The sequence below is a fragment of the Lathyrus oleraceus genome, chromosome 4 (assembly GCF_024323335.1).
Source record: "Lathyrus oleraceus cultivar Zhongwan6 chromosome 4, CAAS_Psat_ZW6_1.0, whole genome shotgun sequence".
In the NCBI taxonomy this organism is placed as follows: domain Eukaryota; kingdom Viridiplantae; phylum Streptophyta; class Magnoliopsida; order Fabales; family Fabaceae; genus Lathyrus; species Lathyrus oleraceus.
In genome coordinates, this window is record NC_066582.1 from 374,551,215 (window position 1) to 374,566,223 (window position 15,009).

Sequence of the window (15,009 nt, forward strand, 5' to 3'; positions counted from 1 at the left end):
AACCCAGGGCGTTAACCGGTTAACACTGTTGCAGAGTGGAAAAATTGTTAAGTTAAATGTGGTGTGCCTAATTGGTGGTTGCCTATATCAGTGTGTGATATAGTAGGGATTATTACCCGCTGTTTTGAGCAGTATAGGTATTAGTAGAGTGTGCTAATACTGTGTTTAATTGATTGACATGATAATGATGTGTTGATGATGTATGATGGCATGCATAATGATGTGAATGTATATATTATGCCTGTATTTGTGAATGGACTGTTGTATGGCTTAGAGTGTGAGCTTATGTCCGTTGTGAATTGTTGTTGATGCTGCATTGCTAGATGATTAGCGTGCATAGCATAGCCTTTGGGGTTGTAGCTAATTCCCATGGTGAGGAATTAGTGAGTGAATCATTGTGGATTTGTTATTGATGTTTGCATGCTAGATGATTAGTGTGCATAGTCTAGCCTTCGGGGCTGTAGCTAATTCCCACGGTGAGGAATTAGTGAGTGAGTCATTAGATCTCAAATGAGTGGGACTAGTGAGCTTAGTAGCCGTATCTGGGTTTGATCGGTGAGCTTAAACTATATGTTCAAGAATAGTCGGTACCGCATGTGTGGAGTCTCATTGCATAATGTATGTATGGCGTATAATATGAATGGATGTATTCCAATATTATACGTGTGTTTGTGTTGTTATGGAGTATGATATGAGATTATACTTGTGTTTTATGTTGGTGTTGAGTATGATGTTGAGCTGATGTGCTGTTACTGAATGTATGTTGCAATTAGGGTGATTGATGTGTTAAATTACTTAACATGACATAATATTTTATAATGCTTATTATATTGATTGAGGAACTCACCCTTACAACTATTTTTCAGGTAACGAGAAATGAGTTGATTAGAAGCGAATGCTTGGAGTCTAGTGTAGTCTCCCTAGTGGGTCATGCTCTGATAGATGTAACATCGGGAGGGAATATTTTTAATTGTTTTGTGGTTGGTTGTTGGACCATTTTACATGTAATATGCTACATGTTTTGATGGATTTGAATTATATCCGCTGCGATTTATGCAATTGTTTAATTGATTAAATAAAGAGCATGACAGTTATTTTGAAATATGGTGTGAAATATGGTGTGACACCCTTGGTGCATAATTACTCTGATTGTTATATGTTAATATTTTAATTAAATATTTGGGGTATTTTAGAAGGGTGTTACAATTAGCACCCCTACGCATCCGTCGTACTCGACGGGATCCACGCTCTAAAAGAAAGAAAAGGTTGCTAAAACAAACATCACACACACACACTGAACGAGAATCAGAGCTACCGTAGTTCGCTAGGATATCGCATCCTATGCCTACGTATCTCGTCTGGAACGAGAATCAGAGCTACCGTAGTTCGGCTCACGCACGCCAAACAAAACACACACAAACACAGGCAAACCTGGAACCCGAACGCCAATCGCTGGACTTACATCGGCTTCCGAACCAAACAAACACACTCAGGATACGGACAGCCAATCGCTGGGCTTACATCCATATCCTGACACACAAGAGGGTTAACAAGCAAACACACACAAAAAGAAAAAAAAGTGCCCGGAGAGACCTCGCACGGTCTCCTGCCTACGTACCTCATCTGGTATGAGGATCAGGGCGACGTAGTTCCCCTGAACGGATAAGAAATTCTAACCAGATACAAAGGGAGACACACTACTAGGGAGCTGTACTCGAGCCTAGATGTTATCATGCATCATTTCCCTATGTTAAGGTTCACTATCTACTTGCAGAACGGCAAGCTAATCCTATCCAGGCAAAGCAAGCATGCAAGCATAAACAAAACAAAACAAACATTCACATTTAGCACACACTATATCCAGTCAAAAGTGGGCTCAAACAAAGGGTTAGACTGCCAAGGCAAGTCAACTGTATCAGGGTGGTGTTAGCTCTTAACCCTGACATTGAGAGTCAGGGTGAAGCTGATGAAAGGTGAGTGAAGATTAGACTTCACAACTCTTATCCCTGGCCAGGGAGAGCTTCAGACAAAGGAGCGTGGGTTCAGGAAGAGGGAACCCTTCTACACTCATGACTCTGACTCAACTGTACAACTGTACAAGATCTTGGGTTAATGTCCCAATGCATCAACACAGTGGTGTGAGCAGAGGGACGACTCAACAGAATAGCGGGAGATAGATTGCATATCTCTTTTATCCGCCAATTGCCTTAATCAAGGACTTTACCTTCTTGGGGACAAAAATAAACAAGCACAAACATTGCCTCTTAAGGGGGACTTCAGACAGGTGCCTGGCCAAGTAACACGCCAGGTCTTCCAGACTACATGGAGAAAAGAAATTCTACCTCAATTGGTTTATACAACCAAGCAACAGCAAGCAAGTTCTCAAGGAACTATTAGCAACTAATGTACCTGAAATCAATCAAATACAATCAGTACTCAGACAAACCAACATTAAACAGCAAAAGTCAACAGTTAATCTGTACAATCAATCAATGCAATGTGCAAAGCACAATCAACTCAAGTGAACCAAGCATCCTACAAAATAAAACAAGTTAGTCCACAACCATTAACCAAATCAAACTCAATTAACTTGCATTATTCTCCTTTAAAGCATTTGCATCTCAACCTGAAAAGCCAAACTCAAATATGAGAAACAAGACCAATAGGACAAGCCTAGGGTCAAAAGGAGATGAAAAATCCAAAACAGCAAGTGAAAATTATCCAAAATCACACTCAAACAATTTAGAAACAAATCCAATTGGTCCCATGCTCATATCATTCACCGTCATCATTTCATAAAAGAAAAGGCACAAAACATGCAATTTGCAACCTCAAAGGACCAAACAGAATGATCACCATCAAATCAATATCAAAACATTCCAATAAATTCCACAAAAATTCAAGTCTAAACAAAACACATTGAATGAGTGGCATATCAAATTTCAGCCCATTTGGAGCAAGGGAAGTAGGTCAATGAAATTCATAAAATTCAGACAAGTTCAAGCAAGCCAACACAAGGCATCAAAACAAGCATCAACTTCCATTAATCATAAAACAGTGACAAAGCATGATAAATGAATGGGATCAAAACCATAATGACCTATAATGTGTGTAGAATTTACATGTCAAATTTCACATCCATCCAATTAATGACCAGAATTTCACAAATCAAATGCCAACATGTGTCACAAAAAATCAACAAATGACCAAACAGGGGAGAAAAATTCCAATCAAATAGGAAATGCAATCAATAAATCCAGAAAAATTCCCATGTATACTAGACATACATATGCTCAATCATGCATAAATTTGGCTCAATCCAATGTCCCTAAGCACATCAAATAAAATCATGAAATTCACCAAGCATGGAAGGTCATAATCAAAAATTCATATCTCATCAACCAGGGACCCAAAAATTGCAAACTATACATCAAAATCACCAGCAAAGAGTCCAGAACATGCACAAAAAATTTCAAGCATTTCTATGGAAGCATCATCATTTTATGAAGGATATGGTGAGCATGGTACACAAATGATACATTCAAGCAAACCCTAGGCAATTTATTTTTTCACACGTGCACAAAAATAATAAAAATCACCATAAAAAACTACACATCACAAGGAGAATAATGCAAAAAGTCTTATCAAATTTGGACAAGTAATGAATGATTTATGGATTTTTGAATGCTAAGAAAAATTAAAAAATATGAGAACAAGGCAAGGTAACATGTGATCCATTTGGAAAATAATGTGGCAAGGCAATACTTGAAAATGCCTCTCAGCGGAATCGAACAGAGGTGCACTTTTGAAAAGCTTGGCGCGCAAACACAATTACACATGAACAGTAACAAGCATATGGATCAAAAACGTGTTCTGGCAATTTCTGGACAGCTTCATCACGTGTTCATCATAAAAATTCAACATGAACAAAACTCAACCAAATTCAACAATCTTTATATGGTTGGAAAGGTCTCTCAACACACATCATGAATATGAACTTAATATCTCCTAATTCAAACTAACAAATTCGAATCGATCAAAAGAACATTTGAGCATCAAACTTAAATTCAAGATTTCTCACTCGATTCTCAATGATTTTCAAAACTACAAGTTGCATGCTACTCTAGGTTACAAGATCTACCTAAACCACATGCCAATTTCAAGAATCGAAGGAGTCGAAATCTGACCTTATGATTGTGTAATCCTTGATGCAGCTAGTTTCGAGCCTCCAATTACAAAAACAGATGATTATTGATGCAAGGTAAGATGAAAGGAATCGATGCTTTAGCTCAGAACCTCCTGGATCAGCTTGAATCTTCAAATGCCATGTGAGAACTCAAAATGCAACAACCACGGTTTTCCAGTTTTTTCCAAGTTTTGGCTTCAACAGATCTTCTATAGCATCTGCAAATGATGATTAGTACGAAAGAAAGCAAAAAGAATGATGAATTCGAAGGAAAAAAATGAGAAAAAGTTTGAAGAATTTTGAGAGAATTTGGAGATTTTTGGATTTGGATCCGAGAAAATGAATTGTGATTAGGAGAAACAGTTATGATTATGGCTTTATATCATGTGCTAATCCATTTTGTTAATCCAAATTAGCAAAATCAAGTGAAATTAGCAAAATGCATTTTCAAGTGAAATGGCCAATATGTCCTTTTGCAAACCAGTCAATGTAACAGTGCAATATCAGTTGGAGCAAGTTCTAAATGTCATTTAGAATGTGTTGAAATGAGTTTTGTATGCAAAAGCCATGTATTTCACAAAATCACCTTTTTTTCCCACCAATTTTCAAATAGTCCACTTGAAAAATGACTTTTTGCTATGATAATTTTTGATGAAATATGACGATGCATCATGAAAGTACATGTGAAATGTGGTTTGCTCAAAGAAAGATCACCCAATTTGGCCATTCCATGTGAAAGTTATGCCACTTTGAATTTAGGCATTTTTGGAAAATGATTTGATCATAAATTGCCAACCATACATAAGAAATTCAAGTTCTTGGACTTTTTGGAAAGGTGAGAGCAAGATCTACAACTTTTATGTTAGACAAAATTTAATTTGAAGCATTTTTGGACATGTAATTTTGAGGTGAAAAACTTTCCATTTTTGGAAACTTTCAATTACAAGTCACTTTCTATTTTTGGAAACTTTCCATTTCATTCTTGATGTTTGAAATGTCAAATGAAACTTGTTTCAACATAAATGAAGTATATCCAACCCTCTCCTACCTCCAAATCCATCAATCCTGGCACAGTTTACCATAATTGACTTTTCTAATTGATAGATGAATTTGGCTATGCATTGATCAAGTTGAGCCTCAAACTCCTGATGAAATGGCTCAATGATGAAACCCTAGCTTCCATAAGCTCAATATAATCACATGATGATCCCCATATCCATTATAAACCCCATCCCCTAGCCATGCCCTGGTTGGCCCAATGCAGATGATTAGGGTTGACCAGAGGTCAAAACCCTAATCTCAAGGTATCTGATCAATCTCTTGAATCTCCTGGATGATAACAAGACCATGATGATGATGATGTATCATTTCAACCAAGATGAAGATCAATCTCCTTGATAATCAAGAAAACCCTAATTTGAACCACAGCCCTCAGATGGCTAATGATCAGTTCAATGAAACCCTCAGCTTGAATCTCAACCTCTTTATCTTCTGATCAAGACCTAGGAGGATGACTTGCTTATGTAGCCACATGATATGCAAATATGTAATGCCTAATGACCTAAAAAATGAAATGCAACATGCTAAGCTAGTCCCAAGAGAGGAGGGCAAATTTTGAGGTGTTACAGAGAGACTTTGCAAAAGACATGTGTCGTCCATAGAGGAATCAAAGACAACACATCTTGAATGAACCAGATATCCATGGTGCAAGACCGACTCAACAAAATATATGGCATGGTTTAGATCGGTAACAACTCAACAATTTGTATCTGAGCCGCGGTATTTGATGGATCCACGCCAACATGCTTCGTCATCGTATGCCCCACAACAATTCACCACCCAACACCAATGTGAACCCACCCAAACCCAACAACCAACCATACAACATCAACCAACCACATACACACAACAACCAAACACCCAACATCGCAACCCGTTCATGCCAACCACCCAACAACCTACCATCCAACGTCGCAATCCATTCATACCTCTCACTCAAACACAAAACCAAGAATCAAACCCCGCAATCACAACTGTCTATAGCCCAGATGATTCATATGTGCCACTTCATCGTAGCCCCCCATCAATAACACCCAACCATTGTTTAACTATAGTCTCCCCAGAAACCATTGCTTTGTTTCCAAAACGACTCAATGGCCCAATTTGGGCAACTATATCGTCCCCAATTCACTCAACCACAACTCCCTAACTACGATGACATGGGCACCGAACTCCATTACGGAAGCGCCGTTGGCCAGAGCCCCTCCGGATATTGGGAGCAAATGATGACACATCTATCAAATACCGCTGGAACTTTCGTTGGACCTTCCAACCAACCATCGCTCGATCAGGTCAACACACAAAGACCCCAAACACCTCAAGAAAATCGTGGAAGACCTAGGAGATAAACTAACGCACCGGGATGTGGAACAGGGGGACGTTATAATTGGCCGGGTCATTAGTTTATTGTCAGTCCAATGTAACCAATTATTACATCATCAATGAATTTTTTTTTCATTACTATTTCTTTTTTATTAAATAATAAAAATTAAATATTAATAATTAAAAAAAAAATAGCAGGGGGTGTATGCGCCAGATGAATTGGCGCATACACCAATCAAACATACATAGGCGCCACTAACATTGGCGCCTCCTCATGAGGCCCAATGTAGGCGCCACTAGCATTGGCGCCTCCTCACGAGGAGTATAATGCATGCGTCAATGCTATTGGCGCCTCCTCTTCATGCATTGGGGGTACGTCAATTCATCTGCCGCATCCTCTATCAAACCTGATTATTTTGGTAATATTTTTGAATAATTGGTTATTTTGGAATTATTTTTGAAAATAATGGTTATTTTGAAAAAAAAATCCAAAAGTTTGTTTTAATATATTTGTAATATTTTAATACAAATAAAATAAAAAATAAAATTAATTATAAAAACAATGATATATTTTATTAGTTCATAAATGTCTATTGATTGCTTACTCATTCCATCCTAAAATAAGAATAGTTTAAGGTTTTTATAAATTGTCATAAATGTATAGGAGAATAATGATTTGAAAGAAGTTTTAATTATTTAATGGCATTCTGAAAGAAATTGATATTGAAAAAGTAAAATAATGTTTATTTTGAGATAAATTTTGTTTGGCAAAATAATTTTGAAATGAAGTACCTCTCTAATGAAAGTAAAGTTTTGAAAACTAAAAATAATGCAGCGTTGTTCAATAGCGAACCAAAATATTAGTTTTAAAAATTGGAGAGTAAAAAAATATAATTATAGCAAAATAGAAGATAAATAAATAAATTTAAGTCAGTAATTTTAAAAGTATTTGTTTTTTAAATTATGAATTTATATTGTGAAAAGTAATCTAATAATTTTAGATGTAATTGATGGTAATAAATTCAGAATCTGAAATTTAAATTCTTTGAAATATAAAATATAATATATATTTTTGGTGACGATTAGGGCTTTCATTGATAGAATTTTTTTTGGTGACAACTCAGAATTTGAAATGTATATTCTTTTAAATTCAGAATGTAAGTAAATAGTTTTTTTTGGGGACGTTTCAGAATTTGAAACTTAAACTATTTAACTCATATAATAAAAATAATAATTTTTTAAGTTTGTTTAATCAAATATATATTTATTTATTAGTAAAATGGGAGGATCAAAGGTCTAAAATGAGGAGACATTAGGCAACATGTCTCATAGACATTTGAACCGTTACTAAAAAAATTATCATCGAATCAGATACAACCATCAAAACTGGACAAATCTAGTTTGGTTAAAAAATCAGCACACTTAATAGTTTTTCTAAAAATGTGAATGAATGCACTTCTTTAAAATGCTGAAGGAGAAGAAGAATATGCCTAGCCAAAGTCGAACCTTGTTTAGACTTCAAAGGCGACTCTTGGAGAGCATCTGCTACTGTCTTTTTGCCATCTTGAACAATAAGGTTCTTGAAATCTCTCTTCCAAGCAAGCTCCAAACCCATAAGGACACCCCAGAATTCTGTAGCAAGACTATTGCAATCACCAATAGTCTTATGAAAGCCACAAAGTTATCTTTCTTGACTGTCACGAAAAACACCCCCACACTTAGTAAGCAATCTGCTAGTGGTAGCCCCGTCAGAATTAAAACAAACCCCGAAGGTGTGAAATACATAAGAAAGGGGGTTTAAATTGAGTTTTATAAAACAAAAGTTTTTTACCAACTCAAGAACACCACTTAAAAGTTAATAACAAAGAGATAAAAACACAAGTATTTTATTATCGTTCGCTTGAAACTCAAAGCTACTATAGTCCACCCTCCAAAGTGATTTCACCTTATACACACAGATTTAATCCACTATAATCAACTGATTAGAATAATCACAAAGAAGCTTTTGTTTATTAAGTGGATCACTGGATTAAGATGCATATTATTGTTATTCATTCATTGAGCATGGTACATGTCATTGTAGTCAATGATATCATCTACTCCATGCATAGGTTGCCTCGAAGGCTCACGTCTCATTAATTCAAGATTATAAGAAGCATCATTTGGTTCATAAGTACAAATTGATTCATATCAACAAGTCCTTTTGGCCGACCTACAAGATTGGTGCATTATTATGGTCCATCACGTCTCATGGCGAGCATTCTTATTAAATGAGCATTTTTTTCTACTCATCTCGGGCCACGTCTAAAGAGCTATTTAACGGATGGCCTAGGATTTGCATTTCCTGGTCCTGACTTGAGAAAATTTCCTGAGGATTTAGATTCAATGTCTTTTAATTCCTATAAGAAAGAAAATGAAACAGTTTTCTATGGACTTCATAATAATGTTACTTTTGATCAAAAAATACAAATTTAGATGTACAAAACCATTCTTTTTCCATATGGGCACGATCCTTCTGAGATTAAATTTTGTAAGGGGCATAGTTTACAGTTATATTGGTAGACCTCATGATTTACACACAGCCATGGCCTATGATCTAAAGACTTGAGGACATTACAATAAAAAAGTATATAAGCTTAAAACATCATGACAGTTGACCACGACAACTCCATGCACTCTCTTCTCCAAAACACTTCCAGAAGCAGTAAACTTGGTATCATGAGTGAAACCTGCAGGATTCAAAGAAACAATGAGTAAGGATTTTCCCAAAGAGATTATGATCAAAAGAAGAAAAACTGTCACAAGCTGCCGAACGGAAAAACAGCAAAAACAAGCCGTCACACCCAAAAAACAAAAAACGGCTACAGACGCAAGTTCAGAGTATTCCTCCCACAGCAGGCCATGTTGCAGACCTTGGCAACATTATTGTCCTTCAATGGCAGGATGGTTAACAACTCCAAGACAGATGATTCAGTTCCAGAATGTTGATGTTAATAACTGGATAGGGATTTGGTCGGTAGCAGAGATGTTAAACAATCGAGAAAACTAACATGCTAAACACAGTTGAGAGTATCTCTTAGCCTACACTTGGAAATGAGGATACATTTAAAGATTCACCTTTTTGGGACATAAGGTTTAGCTATAGCGGCAGGACCATTGCATTATGAATCATCAATTAAAGACGGGATTGGTTTAAACGCCATAATGCTCCAAACCAAAACAGTGCCAGGGTATGCTTCAAAAAAAAACCTGTTACAATAGAACCTATTATCAGAGAACCATGACAGATGCTGAACCATGACAAGAAGAAACCTGTTACCAAACCATCTAACCTTGATCAAATATACGATCTAAAAACTGCACAAACCACTACTGCATCACCAAGCATAGCAACCCACAAATCAGCTCACGCACAAGCAAAGTATCCAAAACAAAAATAATCATTACCATAGCAAAATTTCATTCAAACTTCTAACACAATAGCTAACAACATCACATTCCAAGTTAACAGGTTTTCAGCATATGACTAACCTCATGGTAATAGAATCACAGGAGCAATCATGACTACCACCATGTAAAACACAGTAGACTAGCAATCCAAGCTCAGCCATCAACAAGGTTAACGTCCATACAAGTATCATCAAGCATCCTGAATATCATACAGATCACCTACCAAATACCAAAACAAGTATCAAACATGGCATCAATTTAATGGTCATAAGACTTGTAAGCACACAATTGTTATGATAAACCAAAGGCAAAGATTCACAGGATTCGAAAATACTTGAGCAGCAATTCATACCTAAATGTATTAAGTCCTCACATCAGCAAAAACGGAAGAAGTGTTGTGAATCGAAGTTGAGAAGTCATCAATTAAGGTTAAATTATATGCCAGTAAATACCAATTTCCTTACCTCAATTGTTGAAGGTTTCACCGCAGTAAAAACTAGATGGGAGATTCAGTGAAGACGGCCACGCATTTGGAGATTTTTTGGGACCACAATCAAATCCGTTTCCTACCACATTTACACTAGTCCCCACCAAAATCTAAAGAAATATTTGATGCTAACGGAATGATTCCTTTTTGCACCACCTGCCAAGGATCCACACACGATTTTGGGGAGCTCATTTCACTCTATAAAAAGGAAAGCTAATCGATTGAAAAAGGAGAGAAGAAAAATACCGTCACTCTGCTGAAATCCCAAACGAACCTTACACCGAAAAGCTCCGCTAAAACTCTGTATTTCAACTCTGATTTTCACACTGAAAATCAGGGTTTGAAGAGCTTGACCCCTTCAATCGCGTGCAAAAGGAAATGACAATCAATTAGAGGAGAAAGTCAGAATCAGACAGAAAACAAGGAGTGGATACAGAAGGATAGAAAGAAAAGGAAGAAACTTGAAACAACAAGCAAAAGAAGAGGGACAACGTCATACATACTCACCGAAGGTAATCATGGCCGTCAGGTCTTCGTCGGGGCTACGATGCTCCGGCGGAATCTTTCGCTTTTATTTTGCTTTAAAGTGCTTTGACCTTGTATTTTGACTCGTTAATTTCTACTGTTGATTGTGATATAGAAAACGGGTTAGAAGCTAAGTTTAGGTTTTCCTTTGAGGTTCCGATTCGCTATTGTTTTCTAGATCCCGTCGAGGATTTGGAGGTTTGAGGGGATTATGGTCGTTTGTCACGTTGGAAGTTTTGAACTTCATGTTCGAGTCCTGGTTTGTTTGAGGATGAACACCGAAGGGTGTTCATCGATTTCCTTTCAAAAAAAATTTCTCTCTCTGCAGTTTTGGATTGGGACCATGCACACGATTTAATAGGGAGAGGATATTTTCCAGAAAGAATGAAGAGTCGTTTTAAGAGAGAGAGACAAAATTATTTTGATTTATTTCTTTGCTTTAAGGGGTGATTGTTTCTTCTTTTAAAATATTATTAAGAGTAAATTAATGTTATTGATGATAGATACTTGGGTGTTGTCAGATTATGTTCCCAAAATCTTTATGATGTTATCAATGAACAATGATGCGCGTGGCGGTAGGTAAACCGAGGCCAACCTTTTCTCTTCTCGGCGGTACCACTTGGCTGAGTAGGAGAGGATTTTGGGCCTTGTGGCCCATCCCGAAAATAACACTACTTTAAGTCCCTTGGGCCTTCTTTGATCCAATGTTTAGGGCCTAACTTTTTATTTATTTCCCAAACATTCCAATTTGGTCTACTTGGTTTATGAGCTATTCTTGATTGTTTTAATTAAAATTAAGATAACACTAATATTAGAAATATTTATTAGTTCGGTTTCGATTACTATTTTCAACTCTTCTTTTTATCTTGTTATAATATTATAATTAGTTAAATGGTGGATTAATGGTTAACGTCAACAAATAATTTACTTTATTTTCTAATAAATAAGTTTGACGTTGGTCCAATACCAAATAGTCTTTCCCAAAAGTATATTAATTCTAAATAAATTCAAATTCACCGTATTTAAATAGTATTCTCTTAAAAATTATTTAATTTAATTTTGAATGAAAAGGAGAATAGTAAGCCTCCGCTTCACTATCTCTCGACTATTCGAACAATTGGCGTACGCCATATTGCTCGGATTTTCGTCATTCATTTAAAACCCTAAAACTCCATAAAATTAAAATCACTCCACCAATTAATTATAAATTCTAAAAGTTTTATTTTTAATAATTAATCTTTGAATGAAAAGGAGAATAGTGAGCATTCACTTCATTATCTCTCGATTATTCGAATAATCGGCGTACGCCATATTGCTCGGATTTTCGTCATTCAATTAAAACCCTAATAATCATACAATTTCAAATCAATTTTTCAAATCAAACATAGGTTCTAAATTCAAATTATTTCTAAACTTCAACCATCATATTCAAATCATTTTCCAAATCAACTACAAATTCTAAAACATTTAATTCTAAATTTATGATAATAAAGAGGATAGGAGGCGTACGCCTCACTATCTTTCGATTATTCGAATAATTGGCGTACGCCACATTGCTCGAGTTTTTGTCATCAAACTTAAAACACAATCGAATAAACTCAAATCACCTCTTATATAAAACCCAATTTTACAAAATAAACTATACAACTGCATTAGAGAATGGGAGGCGTACGCCTCACCAATCCTTGATTATTTGAATAATTGGCGTACGCCACCTTGCTCAAATAATCGACAAATCCAAACCTACCAACCCAAAATTCAAGCTATCTTCATAAATCGAATACAATATCTAAACATATCTTTTTACAATTTAAACCTCGGGTGATAAAAGATGGGAGGCGTACGCCTCACCGTCTCTCGATTATTTGGATAATTGGCGTACGCCATATTACACAAACTATCGACTTCCGACTAAAACACGTTAAATAAACTTGGATAAGGGAATAGGTGGCGTACGCCTCGTTATTCTTTGAATAAGCAAGTAGGAGGCGTACGCCTCACTACCGTGCGTATTCAACATCCACAAACAAACTTTCAAAACAATTCGAACGAAAAGGGAATAGAAGGCGCACGCCTTATTATTCCTCGAAAGAATTGAACGATTGGTGTACACCATATTGCTCAATCTTTCGTCGTTCCTCAAATCATCAACAAATCAAACCTAACTTCTCGCCCTCGAGCGATCGAAACCAATCAAATCCAAACACGTCAATTCAACTCGTCACCCCCGCGTGACCAAAACCCTTTCAAAAAGAACACTGTCAATCCTTTCTAATGCGCACAACAAACCAGTGCTAGAGCCTCCACCGAGAGTAGACAAGCCAGTGTTTAGCCGTTAGAACGCCGACCTACACAGTCGTTCATCAAAACAAAACACAACCAATATTCGTAGTAGCCCGAACTACGAATGCTCTGATTTCCTTATTGCACCATAAGGATACGTAGGCAGGAGATTGCTGTATCTTCGCGAGCACACTAATAAAAAACCTCCCATTTCCCCCATCCTGAGGTCTTCATCCACATCTATCATCAATTCTAATTACTCGAAGCAAGCAGATAAACAGTCAATTAACAGTCAAATAGCAAAATCAGACTAAAAGGTTCCCGTTGAGTACAACGGACGTGAGGGGTGCTAATACCTTCCCCTTGCGTAATCGACTCCCGAACCCGAATATGGTTGCGACGACCATTATTCTTATTTCTAAAGGTTTTCTCGATATTTTCCTATTCCTTCATTGGAATAAATAAAGTTCGGTGGCGACTCTGTTTCGAACAACATCTTTTTTCCGCGTCCTATCGCGAGGGATCGCATTATCATCTTTTTTTGAGGTGCGACAATTACATGCGACTCTATATGACTAATGCACAAATACAAGCTATTCAAAATCCTTTGATTCTTAGTAAAATTGGTGTCCCCACAACGACAATAAAGTGGATGATTTTTTCTGAAATGAGTCATCTTATATCAAATGTATATGACTGAGTTTTAGTTTAGTTTACAAGACATAGTTTTTCGTAAATCGTTTTCCCTCTGCTAAGTTGCCCTCCAAATAATTTAAATGGCCGGGTTGTCTTGATTAGACAGATTGCTACTAAGATGCATTTTATACAAGCTTATTTGAAACGAGGGTGTCCTCTACCACCAACATTCGTAGAATGGAGAGAACGTCTTAAGGAAGAAACATCTGAGTGAGAACTTTGCTTTTTTGGATAGGATGCATGAGTTCTAGAAATTAAATGATGTTGAAAAATAATACAATAGAAAAAAGTCTAATGCGAAAAGTTCAATAAATTTAAAAAGATGTCATCGATTTTGATGCATTTTAATCGTATGTACTTCTAATTTTGTTGATTCACTATGTTCATTTTTATTCTTATATCTTCATTTTAAGATGTCCAAACATAATCTAAGCGTATAAATAAAGCATTACTTTTGAAAACAAATTAATTGTTGAGTTTCTAGTAAGAGATGAGTCCTCTTCAATTCTGGACAAATTCTACATAAGAGTTTTTAAATGTTGTGAAACTGAAGTTATTAGACTAAGGTTTTGCTTAAATTGATGCAATGAGATGATATGAAGTGATATGAGATGAAATAGAATAAGATTACATTGTTTGAGTTAATTAAAATCAGATCCAGTATAATAAAATTTTATTATTCTATTTTATTTCATTTCATCACTTTTCATTAGCATTGTTTCCCTTAGATATGAGGAATAAAAAATTACATCACTTTCTACTAGTATTGATCACTTTCTACGAGTATTGTTCCCTTTAATATGAGCAGAATGAAAATTTTCATCACTTTCCATCAGTATTGTTTCTCTTTTATATGAGCAGAATCAAAAACTTACTTTGTTTTTATCGCTAATTATTCAAATAATAAAGTAATAAAATTTCTATTTCACTCTATTCTATTTTTGCTAAATTTCAATAACTCTATTTATCTTAAGATATTAAAATATAATCTAAAATAATA